Below are 19,154 nucleotides of genomic sequence, written 5' to 3'. Positions count from 1 at the left end.
TCTCACTGTGGTTTTAATTTGCATTTCTCAAATTATGGTTGAGAAATGTGTGTCAAGTGTTAAGAAGTTATTTGTATTTTTATTTTTTTAGAGATAGGGTCTTGATATGCTGGCCAGGCTGGTCTCAAACTCCCGAGCTCAGGCGATCTTCCTGCCTCAGCCTCCCGAGTTGCTGGAACCACAGAGGTGGTCGGTGCCTGTGCACTCCTGAAGACACAGGACTCCCTGTGCAGCCTGCAGTGGTGCAGAGCTGTGTCTGCCTGGACACCCCACACGGCCACTTCTCACTTAGACCTTTGCCGCCCCCCAGACTCTTCCCAGGAAACTCAGACAGGGGCCCATTCTCAGGAATGTCATGACACCCCTGCTCTGGCCTTCTCCCAAGCCCAGGGCCTGTCTCTAGTTGCAGAGACTGGGCAACCTCACTGTTTCTTGTCAGGCAGCTTCCCAAATCTGTTCTTGTCTTTTACACCTGTCTAAGGAGTCAGAATTCAGAAACTCAGAGTTCCAGAAGACTCATTCTGTACTTCTCTCCTCTGTCTACTCTCATCTCTCTTCCCTAAGGCAGTGAATAGCCAGAAAAGCAAGCGTATGTACGTGTGTGTGTATGAGAGTGTGTGTGTGCATGAGTGTGTGTGCATGTGTGTGTGTGTATGTGTGAGCATGTCTGTGTGTAAGTGCATATATGTGTGAGCATGTCTGAGTGTGAGTAGTGTGTGTAAGTGCATGTATGTGTGTCTGTGAGTATGTGTATGTGCATGCATGTGTGTCAGTGTATGAGTGTGTCTATATATGTGTCTGAGTGTATGTATGTCAGTGTCTGTATGAGTGTGTGTGTGTGAGTGTGTATGTGTCTGTTATGTGGTTCCTGGGGAGGGGAGAGGCCGAAGCTGGAAGGACATCCCGGGAGGAGAGCCCAGCCAGGCGTGAGGCCTGTTAGCCCTGGGGCCGTGGTGGGCTGTGCACTTGCTGTGCCACTTCCCCGGAAGGCCCTGTTGGGGTGCTGGCCTGCCCGGCTCTCCTCCTTGGCATTGGGTGGTGAGCCTGCGCATCTGGGCCCTCAGTCAGGTGCGTGGCATGCAGGTGCCCGCCGGTTTAACAGCTGGGCTGTGCTTGTCTTTAGTGCTCTCCAAGAAGGCCTGGAAGGGGGGGGCTTCTGAGTGTCCCCAAAAGGCCTCCGAGGCTTCTGCCTTCCTCCCAAAGGCTTTTGTCAGTTCACTCTCAAGGAACCAGGGTGGGGAGAGGGTTTCTCCGGAGAGCGCTTTTCTCTGTGCATGAGGCCTCCCCAGCCCAGTGCATTGACCCGCAGCCTCCATTCCTGCTTTGCTGGGTTTCTTTGGGCCAGGAGGCTGGAGAGTGTAAAATGGCCCCAGCAGCACCAGTGGCCCCAGCCCTGAGTGCACAGGAAGGAAGCTGTAGGAGAGGTGCTCGGCATTCCGTTACAGACACAACTGAATTCCTTCCTCACAGTGTGTTCGTCCCGTGAGGAAGGAACCGCACTCCCTGGTTCCTCCTTTGCGCTGCCTCCCGCAGAATCAAAGCTCCATTGTCAAGCCTTTTAGTCCTAAGGGACTAAGTTCTTTCTGTGGGGGCCCACATTTCCTGAAAGGGGAGACTGCAGTGGATCCAGCTACCTGCACGTGGAGGCGCAGGGGCCCTTTTCTCTTTCCTGGGCAGGGCCAGCTCTCAGGACAGCTTGCCTCTTTATCTCCAGCCACTTCTTTTTTTTTTTTTTGAGACAGAGTCTCACTCTGTTGCCTGGTCTGGAGTGCAGTCAGGCAGCCTCCACCTCCCGGATTCAAGCTATTCTCCAGCGTCAGCCTCCTGAGTAGCTGGGATTACAGGCGTGCACCACCTCTTTGGGCTAGTTTTTGTATTTTTAGTAGAGACGGGGTTTTACCATTTGGCCAGGCTGATCTCAAACTCCTGACCTCAAGTGATCCACCCCTCTCGGCCTCCCAAAGTGCTGGGATTACAAAGTGCTAGGATTATAGGCGTGAGCCACCTTGCCACACCATCTCCAGCCACTTCTAATTGTCCCCTCCAGCATCCCCCATGAGCTCACTCTACAACCTGAGCTAGTTGTGTTGGCCCCATCCTTGCATCTGTGCTGATTATTCCCAGGACCTTGCTACTTCCAGTTCTTATGTTAATCCTCTCTTCTCAGTGGCATCTCTGAGCTCCACCAGCAGGCTTGTCTTAGGGGCCTCTGATCAAACACATCTCTGAACTATATACATTTGTTGAGCTTTGGGGTCAGGAGGCAGATCCAGTCCCATTTCTGGCATTGACTGGCTGGTCCCTTGGCTTCTCTGAGCCTCTTTCTTCATCAGTAAAATGGTGGAAAAAACAGTATGAGCCTTGCAGGGTGGCGAGCTCCATGGGCATGTTTATTTATAAAACATATGTGCTGGCCAGGCACAGCGGCACGAGCCTGTGATCTCAACACTTTGCGAGGCTGAGGCAGGAGGATTGCTTGAGCTCAGAAGTTTGAGATCAGTATGGACAACAAAGTGAGACTCCCCCATCCCTATAAAAAATAAAAACAATAGGCCAGGCGCAGTGGCTCATGCCTGTAATCCCAGCACTTTGGGAGGCCTAGGCGGGCAGATCATGAGGTCAGGAGATTGAGACCATCCTGGCTATCACGGTGAAACCCCATCTCTACTAAAAATACAAATAATTAGCCAGGTGTGGTGGCACGCTCCTGTAGTCCCAGCTACTACAGGGAGGCTGAGGCAGGAGAATCTCTTGAAGCCGGGAGGCAGAGGTTGCAGTGAGCCGAGTCTCACCACTGCACTCCAGCCTAGGCGACAGAGCAAAACTCTGTCTCAAAATAAGTAAATAAATAAAAATAAAAACAATAATGAAATTATCTGGATGTGGTGGCACATACTTGTAGTCCTAACTACTCGAGGGACTGAGGCAGGAGGATTGCTTGAGCCTCAGAGTTTGAGTCTGCAGTGAGCTATGATCACACCACTGCACTCCAGCCTGAGCAAAAGAGCAAGATTTTTCTTTCTTAAAAAAAAAAAGATATATGTGCTATCAGTTATTGTTAGTATTGCATGAAAAGCATTATTCATTGTCATTGACCCTGCCTCATCTAGCGTAACTCTTGAGTCTCATATTTCTTGGGAGGATGAGGGGTTTCTCTACCATTATCTCTCTCTTTTTAATGTAATTCTTCCTTTTTTCTGTGTCTTACCAGAAGGAATGTAATTCTTTTTTAAATTTGAAGGTGAGTCTGGGGGCGTGGAAGAGAAGGGAAAAAAAAGAAGGTGAGGATGATGGTTGGCAGTGTTGTAGAGGAACGCAGTTTAGGGTGTGGAAGGAAAGAGAAACAGGCTATCAGCAGCCTGCCCTGCGAGGGCGGGCACCAGCAGATTCAGAGCTGAAGGAATAAAGCTTGGAAACCTAGTGCTGGGCTCTTGGTTTCTGTGGACAACAGCCCAGCCCTGCCCCCGAGATGCCCTGTGCGCGCTCCCCGAGGCTCTGACCCCACCCAACAATACATGGGCAATCGGTGCCCTCTTCACTGTCTGTGTCGCTGTGGTTTGTCACATCTGGAACACCGGCCAATAGCCCAGGAGGCAGGGCTCCAAGGAGTTGTGCTGAGCCCCCTGCGGAGCCAGAAATGAAGGGACAGGGAGTCTCCTGAGAGGAGACAGCGAGTCCAGCACCAGGGAGTCAGGAAAGCCTGAGGGCCTGAGGCCTTGATGAGGTCATGGACTGGGGATCTGCCTTGCAGGCCATGAGCCCGCAGAGGACACCGGAGGTTAGAAGCAAACAGAACTGACTGTGGGGCTATCCGTACAGCGAAGCACCGCAAATGTTCTCAGTTACCCTCTGTGTGGGAAAGGCTACATACGTACTAGTATTCACACAATGGGGAGGCTGAACAGAAAGATGCGAATTTGTATTATGTATTGTTGGTAGGGTTGCTTAGAGTTTTTTTTTTTTTGAGACAAGGTCTCCCTTTGTCACCCAGGTTGGAGTACAAAGGCCTGTTCATGGCTCACTGCAGCCTTGACCTCCTGGGCTCAAGTGATCCTCCCACCTCAGCCTCCCAAGCAGCTGGAACTACACCTGGCTAATTTTTAAATTTCTTTTTTTTTCTTTTCTTTTTTGAGACAGAGTTTCACTCTTGTTACCCAGGCTGGAGTGCAATGGAGCGATCTCGGCTCACCGCAACCTCCGCCTCCTGGGTTCAGGCAATTCTCCTGCCTCAGCCTCCTGAGTAGCTGGGATTACAGGCACGCGCCACCATGCCCAGCTAATTTTTTTTGTATTTTTAGTAGAGACGGGGTTTCACCATGTTGACCAGGATGGTCTCTATCTCTTGACCTCGTGATCCACCCGCCTCGGCCTCCCAAAGTGCTGGGATTACAGGTATGAGCCACCAGGCCCGCCCCCCAACCTCAGTTTTTATTTATTTATTTTTTTTGAGACGAGTCCATCTCTGTCACCCAGGCTGGAGTGCAGTGGCATGATCTCGGCTCACTGCAACCTCTGCCTCCCGGGTTCGAGCGATTCTTCTGCCTCAGCCTCCGAAGTAGCTGAGATTATTGGCATGAGCCATCGTGCCCAGCCTCAGTGTTTTTAAAAATAATAATTTGTATGTTTTTAAAGGAAGAATATTTACATGTGTTTGCTTGAATGTGCATAAAATGCCTCTGGAAGGATTCACAAAAACCCATTTCAGAGAGTGTTTATTTAATCCTGGGTAAACTCAACTGGGGAAGATGAAAAAGTTCTGGAGATGGTTGTTGGTGATGGTTGCGCGCGATGTGAATATACCGCACACCACTGAACCGTGCACTTAAAAGTGGCTAAAATGCTCAATTTTATGCTATATATATTTAACTGCAATTTTTAAAAACCCACCAAAAACTATTTCGACAGTTGCCTGTGGAGAGAACTGGATGTTCGAGAGAGGGAGAGAGGCTTTTCACTGCCTATCTTTTTGTACACCTTGAAATCATTTTTTTAAAAGACGAGGTTTCATTATGTTGGCCAGGATGGTCTTGATCTCCTGACATGATCCACCCGCCTTGGCCTCCCAAAGTGCTGGGATTACAGGCATGAGCCACCGGCCATACACACTGAAATGTTTTGAAAAAATAAGTAAATGAAATTAAATATAAAGAAGCAATCAACAGATAAGGCCCAAGGACAAGCTAAGCCTCGCTTGGCCTGTAGCTGAGAAGCAGCATGGGGCGTGGCAGGCTCGTTTACAAAGACACTATTTACAAAGCGAGGGCCTAGGAGAAGCACAAGGGATTGTGCAGCTGTGCGGGGTGGATGGGAGCGGCAGGAACGCTACGCACCAGAACCTCAAGGAGAGAGGCCACCTGAGAGGGGCCGGGACCTTCCTTCCAGGTCAGGCCCAGCCTGGGCGACCCTGCCTCGAGGACTGCAGGGGAATAAATACAGACCCCACCCCTTCCCTCCTTTTGATCTCCCCTTTGGGCTCTTCACTCGCCATGGCCAAAAGGTGGCCAGAGGGCAAGGGTAGGGTCCATGCAATGCACACATCAGCAACTCCAGGACACAAAGCTGGGACACAGGAGGGATGACCTCTGATAGGACTGTGGGCTGAGGGGCCAGCCTGCCTGGGTGCACAGCCCAGCTCTACCTTCGACTATCTGGGTATCCTTAGGCATCAAGATCCGGAACACCCAGCAATAATCGTACCAATGAAATTTGTCAATCTATGTAAAGTGCTTACAACATTGCCCCACACAGTGTAAACCCCAGACACGTGAACTGTGACTGGCTGTGTGAAATCTAAAAGCTTTCTATGGCCTCTACAGAGACAGGATCCAATGAGTCCATTCGGAGAGGCAGGAGGAGGATGCCAGCAGTGGGTGCTGAGGTCAGGCTGGCACGTGGGAGCAACAGTAACACTGAAGCATTGAGGATCTGTAAGTAACAAGACTGCGTGGGACCTGCTGTGTCCATTGTCCTTAAACCCTCACCATGCAAGCAGGCTGGTGGAGTCGACCTTGTCTAACAGAGGAGGGGACTAAAGCTCAGAGGGGTGAAGCTCCCTGCCCAAGGCCACACAGCCAACAAAGGCAGACTCCAAGCCCCACACTCTCACTGCTGCACCCCTCCCAGCTGCTAAATGTTCTTTTAGAAACTCAGAGCATGACTGGGCAAGGTGGCTCATGCCTGGAACCCCAGCACTTTAGGAGGCTGAGGAGGGAGGATTGCTTGAGGCCAGGAGTTTGAGAGCAGCCTGGTCAACCTAGTGAAACCCTGTGTCTACAAAAATAAAAACAGAAACTCAGAACCCATGAAAAATTTATAAGTTGCAACATAAAAAAATTAGAATTAGCTGGGCATGGTGGCTCATGCCTGTAATCCTAGCACTTTGGGAGGTCAAGGCAGGCGGATCACGAGGTCAGGAGTTCGAGACCATCCTGACCAACATGATGAAAATCCATCTCTACTGAAAATACAAAAATTAGTCACGTATGGTGGTGCACGCCTATAATCCCAGCTACTCGGGAGGCTGAGGCAGGAGAATCACTTGAACCCAGGAGATGGAGGTTGCAGTGAGCCAAAATCATGCCACTATACTCCAGCCTGGGCAAGAGTAAGACTCTGTCTCAAAAATAATAATTAAATTATTTTTAAAAATTAGAATTGAGAATATCCTCTATTTAGCAGAATTTTCTCTGAGCTTCTTACCAGATATCTTAGCACTTACACAGAGGGTAAATTCTCATTTCAGATTATGTTCTATGGAGAAGAGTCTATTAAGTATCAAAAATGTTAAATCTATTAACTTTAAAATGCAACTTTAAAGAGGATTGCAGGCAATTTTATAAAAAATTAAAAATAATAAATCCATGTTTAAAAGCAATGCATTTTTCAGAAAAATATCAGTGCCATGGTATTTAGAGTCAGATATGGTTAAGAAAGTGATTAAAGTAGGCTGGGCACAGTGGCTCACGCCTGTAATCCCAGCACTTTGGGAGGCTGAGGTGGGCAGATCACCTGAGATCAGGAGTTCAAGACCAGCCTGGCCAACATGGCGAAACTGCGTCTCTACTAAAAATACAAAAATTAGCTGGGCATGGTGGCAGGCATCTGTAATCCCAGCTACTGAGGAGGCTGGGGCAGGAGATTCACTTGAACACAGGAGGCGGATGTTGCAGTGAGCCAAGATTGCGCCACTGCACTTCAACCTGGGCGACAAGAGCGAGACTCCATCTCAAAAAAAAGAAAAAGGAAGGTGATTAAAGCACAGCAATATGTACCAAGAATAGTGTTTTTCTTTTTTCTTTTTAAATATTGAGATAACCAATAGAAATACATTTTATTTGCTCTAATGCACATATAATCTTTTAAAATAATTTTTAATTTTTAAAATTATTAAATTTTTATTGGAACACATCCATTTTTATTCACTTACTTATTATCTATTTTTTGTGTTTTTTGTTGTTCTTTTTGAGACGACATCCCCAGCTAACTTTGTATTTTTAGTAGACACAGGGTTTCTCCATGTTAGGCAGGCTGATCTCAAACTCCTGACCTCAGGTAGTCCACCCGCCTTGGCATCCCAAAGTGCTGGGATTTCCGCATGAGCCGCTGTGCCTGGCCCCTATTTTTTATTTTTGACTGCATTAATTTATAAGCTCACCAATATAATAAAAGAGAAATCTTAGAAAATAAATACTTAAAAATGTTTTAAGTCCAAGGCCACTGCCTCTGTCAGCATCTGTCAAGGGGAATGCGGGTCACCTCCTTGTCCCTTGTCCTTGCGGCTTCACAAATGGAGAGATGATTTTCATCCCTATCAGCCTCAATTCACGATAAATACAGATGAACGAGTGGGTGGACAAACAAGAAGGACACACTGGCCAACGGACAGGAGAGCTGGTGACAAGATTAAAAAGAAGGTTCGGTTTGCGCTACACAGGAAAGGTTGTTTTTTTTTTTTTTTTTTTTTTTTAGAGACGGAGTTTCGCTCTTGTTACCCAGGCTGGAGTGCAATGGCGCGATCTCGGCTCACTGCAACCTCCGCCTCCTGGGTTCAGGCAATTCTCCTGCCTCAGCCTCCTGAGTAGCTGGGATTACAGGCATGCGCCACCATGCCCAGCTAATTTTTTGTATTTTTAGTAGAGACGGGGTTTCACCATGTTGACCAGGATGGTCTCGATCTCTTGACCTCGTGATCCACCCGCCTCGGCCTCCCAAAGTGCTGGGATTACAGGCTTGAGCCACCGCGCCCGGCCGGTTGTTTTTTTTTTAAGACAGGATCATCTAGCTCTGTCACCTAGGCTGCAGTGCAGTGCCACAATCACAGTTCACTGCAGCCTGGAACTCCCAAGGCTCAAATGATCATCCCACTCCAGCCTCCAGAGTACCTGGGACTACAGGTGCCCACCACCACGCCCGGCTAATTTTTGTGTTTTTAGTAGAGACAGGGTTTTGCCTTGTTGGCCAGGCTGGTCTCGAACTCCTGGGCTCAAGCAATCCTCCTGCCTCAGCCTCCTAAAGTGCTGGGATTACAGGCGTGAGCCACCATACCCAGCTAAGGAGAGGATTTGACATGAGACTGAATAGTTGAGGTATTGTGTACGAGGCAGTACTGTGCCCACTGGGGCATTAGGGTTTTGAACAAGAGAATGAGGTGACTCTACTTGAATGCTAAGGAAGATTGATCTCATGGAGGTCTGAGGAGAAAACTGGCAGGATCTGGTGGAGCCTGGGTTGATTGGGGGTTAACCAGTCCCCGTGGCAGTGACAGAAGTCTGGCCCCAGGGAGGAAGCTCATGATAGGAAACGTTTCCTTTCTGCATTTCGATGATGCCACCTGCCTCCCAAGGGGGTGGGGGTGGCGAGTTGAGTCAGGACCCATGTCTCAGGCTGGGTGTCGCCCCAGAACCAGAACAGAGGGCAGCACCAAGGCCCAGCATGCTGCCTCCTCAGGTTCTGTTTTCAGGGGAGATTCTACACCCCAGAATGGGAAGGATTAGGTCCTTCCTTCCAGTCCCTGAGACTTCTTGCACACAGGCAGACCCTGGCCAGAACGCTCTTCAGACATGTGTTTGTAACGCTTAGTGTGTTTCCAAGATACCCAGTGGATAGCTTCTCACCACCAAGACCATCCTGCTGTGATCAATTCTGAGGGGCTGAGATAGCCCTGGAACAGAACATTCTAGATCAGCGCTCCCTTGCTCTCTCCAGTCTTGCCTTGAATGCTAAAGCTCAAGTTGAACTGAACCTCAGGGAGAAGTCAGACAAACCATAAAGGAAGTGGCCGCCCTTCCCATTCACACACAGAAAGGCTGGGAGAGGAGAGGGGCTGCCAACGGGAAGCTTGGTTCTTGACCTCAAGACCAGTGCTGGGCAGATGGGGTATTTCTCGGCAGGAATGCGGGCTGAGTGGTCAGCAGCCCCTTCCAGCGTTCCGCGGATGACATATGATGCCTGGGAGCCCCAGACTGCTCCTCGCTAAAGTCACACCTCTAAGAAAAACAGAGGGAAAGTCCCTTGCCTACAGCAGCCTCAGGGGTAAGAAGACCCTCTCTGGAATCAAGTGGCTATTTTCAAATGAATCTCCTGAGGACCAAGTGATCCAAGCCTGCTCCTGGCTGATGGGATAGGGCTGGGCCATGGGCTCAAAAACACATTGGCACTTCATTTATTCAACAAACGTTTATTTATTTTTTACTTTATTTTATTTTATCACTTTGAGGCAGTCTCGCTCTGTCACCCAGGTTGGAGTGCAGTGGCATGTTTCTTGGCTCACTGTAATCTCAGCCTTCTGGGTTCAAGTGATTCTCCTGCCTCAGCCTCCTGAGTAGGTGAGATTACAGGCACCCACCACCATATGCAGCTAATGTTTTGTATTTTTAGTAGAGACAGGTTTTCGTCATGTTGGCCAGGCTGGTCTCAAACTCCTGGGCTCAAGAGATCCTCCTGCCGTGGCCCCCAACAGTGATGGGATTACAGGCATGAGCCACCACCACACCTGGCCCAATAAATATTTATTGAGCACCTACTATGTGCTGTGCCCTGTGCTGGATGGGGAGAAATAATGTGAACAAAACAAAACATGCTACTGAGGTTAAGATGCTCACCTGGCCAAGGCTCTCAAAGCTCGCATTCCCCAGAGCTCTCAGGCTGGAAGCAGCGGAAGTTGTGAGCTCCAGAGGAGAACCAGGATTGTGGTGGCTCCTCCTACCTCAGGGGTTTGAAAATCTGGCCCGGGCAGGCATGGCACCCTGGCTGTGCAAGGCGAGAGACTGGCTGGAACCGAGATAGACCAGTGAGGTCCACAGCGGCCCCAATGGTGAGACAGGTCTGCTCCTGTTCTCTTCCATACAGTCATTGAAGTCACAAGCTATGGGCCAGTGTTCCTGCAGTAGGCCAGGGTCCTTGGGGGACATATGAGGTGCTGGTGAGCACTGGAGGCCTTGGATGTCATTGCTGGGGAATGACAGTCTGGACGCTCGGGCCTCCGAGACATCCCTGGCTGGCCTCACCTTTCAGAGTTTCAGCCGAGCCTGGAATCACTCCAGGGACAAAGGAGACACATCTGCCAAGTCTGCCCAACTCTCCTTGGCCACGGGAGCCCAGGACCAGCCATAAGTGGACAGGAGCCAGGGGCCCTGTGGGAATGGGGCTGCGGTGGACGCCTGGGGACATGCGTGGGTCAGCAGAGGCACTTGAAGTCTTGGGCCGGCAGGTTCCTCAAAAGCAAAACCACTTGAAACCCATTGTGCAGGATGCTGGGGCCCTGTGGCCAGCCCCCCACAGCACGAGAGGCTCCTGCAACAGAAACCGCTGACTGGCAAGGGCAGCTGTGGCTGGAGGCGCCAGAGATGGCTGAGGGCAAGCGCTGAAGGGCTGAGGACGAGGGGGTGCCCCTGGGGACCTCGCCCCGAGCTCAGGCCACTCCATCTGAGCTCTAATCCCCTCTTCTTTTGTTTTCGGCTCATGCTTCTCCCCCAGTGGAGGAAGGCTGGGAGGTTCTGCTCTTGCCCTAGGAGCTGCCAACAGCAGTGGAAGGCAGGGCCTTGGCAGGCAGCCTCGCCTCTGTGGGAGCAGGCGGGGCTGATTACTCTGAGCTGCCAGGCACTGCGGGGACTTCCCAGCCCGCTGGCCTTGCCTCCTGTGTGGTGGACTCTGTGGGAGGGGACGGAGGGGCGGAGCAGGAGGAGGAGACCCAGCCAGGCCTTGAAGAGGAGCCAGGAGCTAAGAACTTGACCTAGAATCTCAGGGTGAGGGGCAAGTCCAGCCCCCTCCAGGATCCAGGGTCTCACCAAGGGGAAGGAGGGGCCCGAGGCTCACCCAGCTGGGTTCCAGTAGAGCCAGGAAGAGACGGGGTGTGCTGGGGAGGCCCTGGAGAAGGGGCCTGGTGGAGCATGTCCTGTGTCTGTCTTTCCTTTTTCCTACAAATCTTAGGGACTTTCCTGGGGTCAGGGTGCTATGTACAGTGTGCAGGTGTGGGCTGAGGCATGGAGGTCGGGCTCTGTCCATCTGAACAACGAGTCACCTTTTTCCAAATCACACCAGGGCCCTGTGCGGGTCAGTACCTGGTGTCACCAGGCCAGCCTCGGGACAGCTCATCAGAAACCAGCCCTGCGCACTGGGGAGGCTTCAGGCCTGGGATGCCCTTCCTCAGATGAGGGGTCACATCTGACCTGGGCACCAGCGCATCAGGCTCCTGGGATGAAGGCTCAGCCCGGAGGGGACCAGCAGGTCTGCAGGGTGCCCTGGGCTGGGACTGGGAAAGGCCAGGCCTCCTCCCCCTCCCAGGCTGTCTGCTTCCACATGCTTCACTGCCTACAGACTCACTTCTGTCACTGAGGCAGGGTCACCTCAGGAACCAATCACATTTCATCCTGAGTGGAATGAGGCTGTGGAAGTCAAGGCCATAAGTCAGTGTGACACCTGCTTTTGACCTGAAAAAATATAGACCATGAGGGCAAATTAGCCGTCAAATAAGTATGTTGGGGCAGGACCAACTATTGAATTTCATACCTGCCCTACCATAATTCACAAGGGTTTTAGATTTCCAGAAAAGAACCTCAAAGCCCTTTTCATGGCCAGGCATGGTGGTATGTGCCTGTAATCCCAGCACTTTGGGAGGCTGAGGCGGGTGGATCACGAGGTCAAGAGATCGAGACCATCCTGGTCAACACGGTGAAACCCCGTCTCTACTAAAAATACAAAAAATTAGCTGGGCATGGTGGCACGTGCCTGTAATCCCAGCTACTCAGGAGGCTGAGGCAGGAGAATTGCCTGAACCCAGGAGGCGGAGGTTGTGGTGAGCCGAGATCTCACCATTGCACTCCAGCCTGGGTAACAAGAGCGAAACTCCGTCTCAAAAAAAAAAAAAAGAAAAGAAAAAAAGACCAGCTTGGCCAACATGGTGAAAACCCATCTCTACTAAAAATACAAAAATTAGCTGGGCATGGTGGTATGTGCCTGTAATCCCAACTACTCAGGAGGCTGAGGCAGGTGAATCACCTGGACCTGGGAGGCAGAGGTTGCGGTGAGCTGAGATCAGCCACTGCACTCCAGCCTGGGGACACAGCGAGACTCTATCTCAAAAAAAAAAGTTTCTCTGTCAGGGTGACAGGAAGGATTCCTGGAAATATGAAGGAGCTGAGGATGATTTTGAAGATAAATCCAAATTTGCAGGCTGGGGAGGCCCACCTGGCACAGAGGTACAGAGGACGATCTGGGAACCAGAGGAAGTGGGTGCCTGGGACGGGATACAGCAGGCACCCGAGGGGAGAGGCCTGAGTCTGTGCCAAGGAGCAGACCTAGGGCCTCTATCCGGGTGGTGGGGGCAGCCGGCCAGCACAAAGGGCAAACACCAGCCTTCTGTGGCACCTCCTCCTCCCCACTGCCTCTGCGGCTGCCTCAGGGTTTTCCCACGCTGTCAACCTGGCCAGAGTCCCAAAGAGCAAAGTTCTGCTGAGGTTTTGGGGAGGGGAGCGGGCTCTGAGAGGGGCCCCTGGAAGGAGGCTGTTGCTACTCAGGCCTAGAGGCTTGTTCTTCTGCAGAGATCACCCAGATACTGAGAAGTGCAGCTGTTGCGGAATTTCTGGCTGTGAACACAGAAATGTGGGCAGGGAAGGAGCTGTGTAGGGAAGAGGAAGTAGGCTCAGTGCACAGAGCTGCCGCTAGTCTGGGCTGGTCGGCCTGTGCAGAGCAATGGTTCTCAAACTCAAGCTATGACCCAGGCGATGCTGTGATACAGGTGCCAGGTGGGCTGGCCCACAGCCACTGGGAAGGCTGGGAGCTGGTGGCCCACTGTGGGACACAGCAGCTCCAGAGACCCCAGATCTGTTCCTCTGGTGAGTATCAGGCCTCCTCCTCCCCCACCACAAAACCTCAAAAGGGGTCTTCCCCTGTATCCCACCTGCTTTCCCTGTGCACCCACAGCTGAAGCAAAGGCAGTGATAGAGGCTGGAGAGCCCTCTCCCCAAGTCAGTAATCATAGTCTTTCCACCAGGAAAATAGCCTAAACAGAGCAGACAGGAGGATAACTGCGGGTCGGTCTGGGTCTCCAAGGCTGACATGCGTTTTACCTGCACCTAGGTCCTTGGCCTCTTAGCATTTACAGCTTATGGTGGACATTAGAATGGATATTCTTATGGACAATCAGTGGACAAGAATGAATATTCCAGAAGAAACCCTTGAAACCAGCCAGGCAACAGAGAGAGCTTACAGCTGCTAAGAACCTGGTGGCAATAAGGCACACATTGCCCATCCCACAATTTTTTTTTTTTTGAGATGGAGCCTTGCTCTGTTGCCCAGTCTAGAGTGCAGTGGCCTGATCTCGGCTCACCACAACCTCTGCCTCCTGGGTTCAAGCGATTCTCCTGCCTCAGCCTCCCGAGTAGCTGGGACTACAGGCACACACCACCATGCCCAGCTAATTATTTTTTGTATTTTTAGTGGAGACGGGGTTTCACCATGTTGGCCAGGATGGTCTCGCTCTCTTGACCTCGTGCTCTGACCGCCTTGGCCTCCCAAAGTGCTGGGATTATAGGCATGAGCCACCGCACCCGGCAAATCCCACAACTATGAATATGGGGCTGCCGATTCCGAGGAAGGGGTGTGCACCTGGTCGCTAAGGAAGGGCAGCATGAAGTGCAGGACCCAGGCAGGAGCTCACACAGGTCGAGGACGTTGCCCTCAACCAACCACGCTCTCCAGGGTCAGAGGCCAACCCAGCAGAGGCACGTGGTGCTTGTTAGCGAGTAGACAGGCTCATCCCACAAGCTTGCAGTGCTCAATTAAGGGTCTTAGTCACCCGCAGCCTTCTGTCTCCTAGATCCTGAACTGCAGCCCAGCGATGAGGTGGAGGTGCCCATCTGTGGGGCCGTCCCAAGGCCCTCGCTGAGGGACTGGGAACGATGAGGACTGTATTAGGACTTGCAGAACCGCACCAGCGCTGTAGCTCAGTATCCTCTGTGGGAGGCAGAGGTTTTCCCCTGATAATCCTCTCCCCAGCCCAGCCCAATCCTAGCTCTGCTCTGGCTTGTGGACTTGCATCCCACAAAAGTCACCATGTGACAAGGTTAGAAGGGGCTGCCCTGCCTTCTAACAAGGTTGAAGGTGGGAGACAGGTCCACAGGCCCAGCCCCAGAGCCCCGAACCCCTACCTATAAGACACACATAGCTGGCCAGGCGTGGCAGCTCAAGCCTGTAATCCCAGTGCTTTGGGAGGCTGAGGTGGGCAGATCATGAGGTCAGAAGATCAAGACCATCCTGACTAACATGGTGAAACACTGTCTCTACTAAAACTACAAAAAATTAGCTGGGCGTGGCGGCAGGCGCCTGTAGTCCCAGCTACTCAGGAGGCTGAGGCAGGAGAATCGCTTGAACTTGGGAGGCGGAGATCTCAGTGAGCCGAGATTGTGCCACTGCACTCCAGCCTGGGCAACAGAGTGATACTCCGTCCAAAAAAAAACAACAACAACAAAAAAAAACCCAAATGACTAACCACAGTGAATAAATTAGCTGGATAATACCATCCACTAGGAGGCAAATACTACTTTTATTTTATTTATTTATTTATTTAGACAGAGTCTCACTCTGTCACCCAGGCTGGAGTGCAGTGACACAATCTCTGCTCACTGCAACATTCACCTCCCGGATTTGAGTGATTCTCCTGCCTCAGCCTCCCGGGTAGCTGGGATTACAGGTGCGAGCCACCATGCCTGGCTGTTTGTATTTTTAGTAGAGACAGGGTTTCGCCATATTGGCTAGGCTGCTCTTCAACTCCTGACCTCAGGTGATCCACCTGCCTCGGCCTCCCAAAGTGCTAGGATTACAGGTGTGAGCCACTGCGCCTGGCCCAATTACTACTTTTAAATCATAAAATATTGTTACTTTGATTTGCTTATTAGGCCATAAGCTTCATTTGGTCTATGTCCTTTCTGAGGCCTCAAGGGGCCTCAAAGAAGCTCTGAAACTTGGAGTTTGGATTTGGGTGAGAATGTGGGTGTACTGTGCTGGATTTCACAAAGCAAGGGCTGTGTGTGACACAGAAGCCCTGTGCGACAGGCAAGATGCCATGGTCGGTGAATTGCACACACACCTAGTTTTTAGTCACCACCTGCCATCAGCGTGACCTCGGTCACCAGCATCTCTGAGCCTCAGAATCCCATCTGTTGGGCAAGAAAACATCCGCTTCATAGGATTGCTACTGACGGTCAAGGAGGTAGTATTCAAGCACCTCCGAGGGCCTGGCACCTGGGAGCGGGTCGGCGTGTGCCCCTCCCACTCCTCCTTCATTAGGAGCAGGAGCCGCTGGAATTCCATTCCTCTCCTGAGTAGTCACGGCCTGACCTCGGGAGGCAGCAGCAACAAGACAGGAAGGGAGGAAAGAGCAAGCGATGGTCTCGCCAGATCCCCAGCCCAGCAACACGAGCGCTGCGTGTAAGGTTAGCTGAGAGAAAGGGGAGTAGACCCTAAGTCAGGCAAGCAAGTTTTATTAACCTGCTGGGCTGCCTCATAACAATCAGAGGAGGCAGCCCCGAGCTTACAAAATGAGGGTGTACGTGCGGTGAGAGGGGCATAAGGGAGTTTCAGGACTGAGATCATCTATCAGCTTGTAACAGGCACAGAGATAGTTTGTAACTTGCGACAGACTTACGATACATCATCCTGTGACTTTTGTGGCGGCAGTTTTTAAAAAACAGGATTTTACAGGTATGTGCAAAACAGGAATTTACAAGTACGGATAACAAGCACTGGTTTTCCCTTTCTTCCCCCAGCTGTCCAGGTGGCTGTAATCAGGCTTTGCTTCATTGTAGCACCTAGACAGGAGTCAGGAATGCAGCTGCGGAGCAATCAGAGGCCGGGATCAGCTGGCGCGGAGGGGGTTTCTGAGGCAGCTTGTTCCTAACATTCCAGCCTTTTAATAGGTAATAGAAGGGCCGGTCTCGGTGGTTCACACCTGTAATCCCAGCACTTTGGGAGGCAGAGCCGGGTGGATCACAAGGTCAGGAGATCAAGACCATCCTGGCCAAAGTGGTGAAACCCCATCTCTACTAAAATACAAAAAACTAGCTGGGTGTGGTGGCACATGCCTATAATACATCTACTCGGGAGGCTGAGGCAGGGGAATCACTTGAACCTGGGAGGCGGAGGTTTCAGTGAGCCAAGACCGCGCCACTGCACTCCAGCCTGGCGACAGAGCAAGACTCCATCTCAAAAAAAAAAGGTAATAGAAGAGGGGCACCATTGTCATCTGGCTGCTTCTTGCTGGACAGGGACGACGTTTTTGGAGGGGAGGCTAGACAGTAGGGACTGTCGTTCCTGGAACTGTCGGTGTTTTTCGAGCAGCAGCATATCTTGTATCGTTCCATGGGTGAAAGCTTTAATACGGTCCTGTAAAAACTGGGTGAGGAGTTGTAAGAGGCAAGGGCCAAATGCTAGAAGGAGGAAAGGGGTTATGGCAGGACCTAGGAGGGCAGCAGCCAGGGTGGCCAGGAGTTAACGGAACCACTGGGGCCAGGAGAACTGACTGTCTTTATGTTTTTGTGCTTAATCTTTGAGCTTTTTGACAGCATTTAGTATTAACCCAGACTCATTGAGGTAGAAACAGCATTGTCCATCTAGAGAGAGGCACAGACCTCCTTTTTCAGTAGTGAGGAGATTTAGGCCTTTGCAGTTTTGTAGGGTGACTGCTGCTGAAGAGTCTAGTTGGTTTTAGAGGTGAGTGACAGTCTGCTATTTTTTCTTTTTTTTTTTTTAAAGAAAGAAAAAAATGAAGAAGAGGAAGAAAAAGGAAGAGAAAGAGAGAGAGAGAATGGAAGTATTGCTTTCTTGCCCAGGCTAGAATGCAGTTTAGTAATGGGAATTGAAAACCTCTTTTATACCAATAATTATACTTAATGATGTAGACAGGAAGGAATAAGGGAAGAAAATAACAAACAAGCAGCTAACCAATATTTCATTTAAACCTATGAAATGCTATGCGATTACTGAGGAGTGATTTACTTCCAATTATGTAGTCACTTTTGGAATAGGTGTGAGGTGGTAATGTATGTTTTGTGTATTTGAAGTGGAGAGTTCTGTAAATGTTTATTAAGTTTACTTGTTCCGGGTCTGAGTTCAAGTCCTGAATGTCCTTGTTAATTTTCTGTCTCATTGATCTATAAAATCGTTAGCTCTTCTTGTTACATTGATCCTTTTGCCATTATATAATGTCCTTCTTTGCCTCTTTTGCTCTTTGTTGCTTTAAAGTCTACTTTATCAGAGGCGAGAATTGCATCTCCTGCTTTTTGTTTATTTGTTTATTTTTACTCTCTGATTGGTTGATAAATCTTCCTCCTCTTTGTTTTGAGTCTTTGTGTATCATTGCATGTGAGATGGGTCTGGATGCAGCATACCGATGGGTTTTGGCTTTTTATACAATTAGAATATATATATAGGTTTAATACCGGCGTTTGATGCTAGCTGGCTGTTTTGCCCATTAGTTAGTGTAAATTTTTCATTGTGTTAATGCTTTTTGCTTTTTAATATATTTTTGGAAAGGCTGATATTGGTTGTTCCTTTATATGTATAGTGCTTCTTTCAGAAGCTCTTGTAAAGCAGGCCTGGTGGTGGTGAAGTCTCTAAGTACTTGTTTGTTTGCAAAAGATTTAATTTTTCCTTCGATTATAAAGCTTAGTTTGGCTGGATAGGAAATTCTGGGTTGAAAGTTCTTTTCTTTAAGGATGTTAAATATTGGTCCTCACTCTTTTCTGGCTTGTAGGGTTTCTGCTGAGAGATCTGCTGTAAGTCTGATAGGTTTCCCTTTATGGGTAACCTGACCTTTCTCTCTGGCTGCCCTTAGTATTTTCTCCTTCATTTCAACCCTAATAAATCTGGCAATTATGTGCCTTGGGGTTGGTCTTCTTGAAGAATATCTTTGTGGTGTTCTCTGTATTACCTGGAGTTGAATATTACCCTGCCTTGCCAGGTTGGGAAAGTTTTCCTGAATGATATCCTGAAGAGTATTTTCCAACTTGGATTCATTCTCTTCGTCACATTCAGGTACACCTATCAAACGTAAATTAGGTCTTTTCACATAGTCCCATATTTCCTGAAGACTTTGCTCATTCCTTTTCATCCTTTTTTCTCCATTCTTGTCTTCTCGTTTCATTTCACTGAGCTGGTCCTCGACTTCTGATATCCTTTCTTCTGCTTGATCAATTCGACTGTTTAAACTTGTGCATGCTTCGCGAAGTTCTCGTGTTGTGATTTTCAGCTCCATCAATTCACTTATATTCCTCTCTAAATTGTCCATTCTCGTTAACATTTCGTCAAACCTTTTTTCACGGTTCTTAGTTTCTTTGCATTGGGTTAGAACGAGTTCTTTTAATTCACAGAAGTTTTTTATCACCCACCTTTTGAAACCTGCTTCTGTTATTGGAACACACGTGTAATCTATTAAGCCTTGTTCCGTTACTGATGAGGAATTGCAATCCCCTGTAGAGGGAGAGGCATTCTGATTTTGAGTATTCTCTGCCTTTTTACGCTGGTTTCTTCCCTTCATTATATATTTATCCGTCTGTTGTCTTTGTAATTACCGACTTTCTAACTAGGTCTCTGAGCTGACATCTAACTTGTTGATTCCCAGCTCCAAAATCTGAGCAATCCACTGCGCCGGCCAAAACAGC

General features: G+C 49.8%; 1 long non-coding RNA gene across 3 annotated transcripts in view; it reads left to right on the top strand.

Moving 5' to 3' along the window:
* Positions 1-19,154, top strand: part of LOC105728543 (uncharacterized) — a 79,772-nt gene that overhangs the window by 38,504 nt on the left and 22,114 nt on the right. For 2 of the 3 annotated variants that reach the window (XR_010338562.1, XR_010338563.1), the window contains exon 6: positions 5,817-5,927. The exons of the other annotated variant lie outside the window; for it this stretch is intronic. This is a non-coding gene — a long non-coding RNA (uncharacterized LOC105728543). The remainder of the gene's footprint in view (positions 1-5,816; positions 5,928-19,154) is intronic. 3 annotated transcript variants of the gene reach the window in all.

This window comes from Aotus nancymaae, unplaced genomic scaffold (assembly GCF_030222135.1).
Source record: "Aotus nancymaae isolate 86718 unplaced genomic scaffold, 86718_ANA_hifiasm-v0.15.2.pri h1tg000062l, whole genome shotgun sequence".
Lineage (NCBI taxonomy): Eukaryota > Metazoa > Chordata > Mammalia > Primates > Aotidae > Aotus > Aotus nancymaae.
This window is presented reverse-complemented; position numbering and strand designations above follow the sequence as displayed.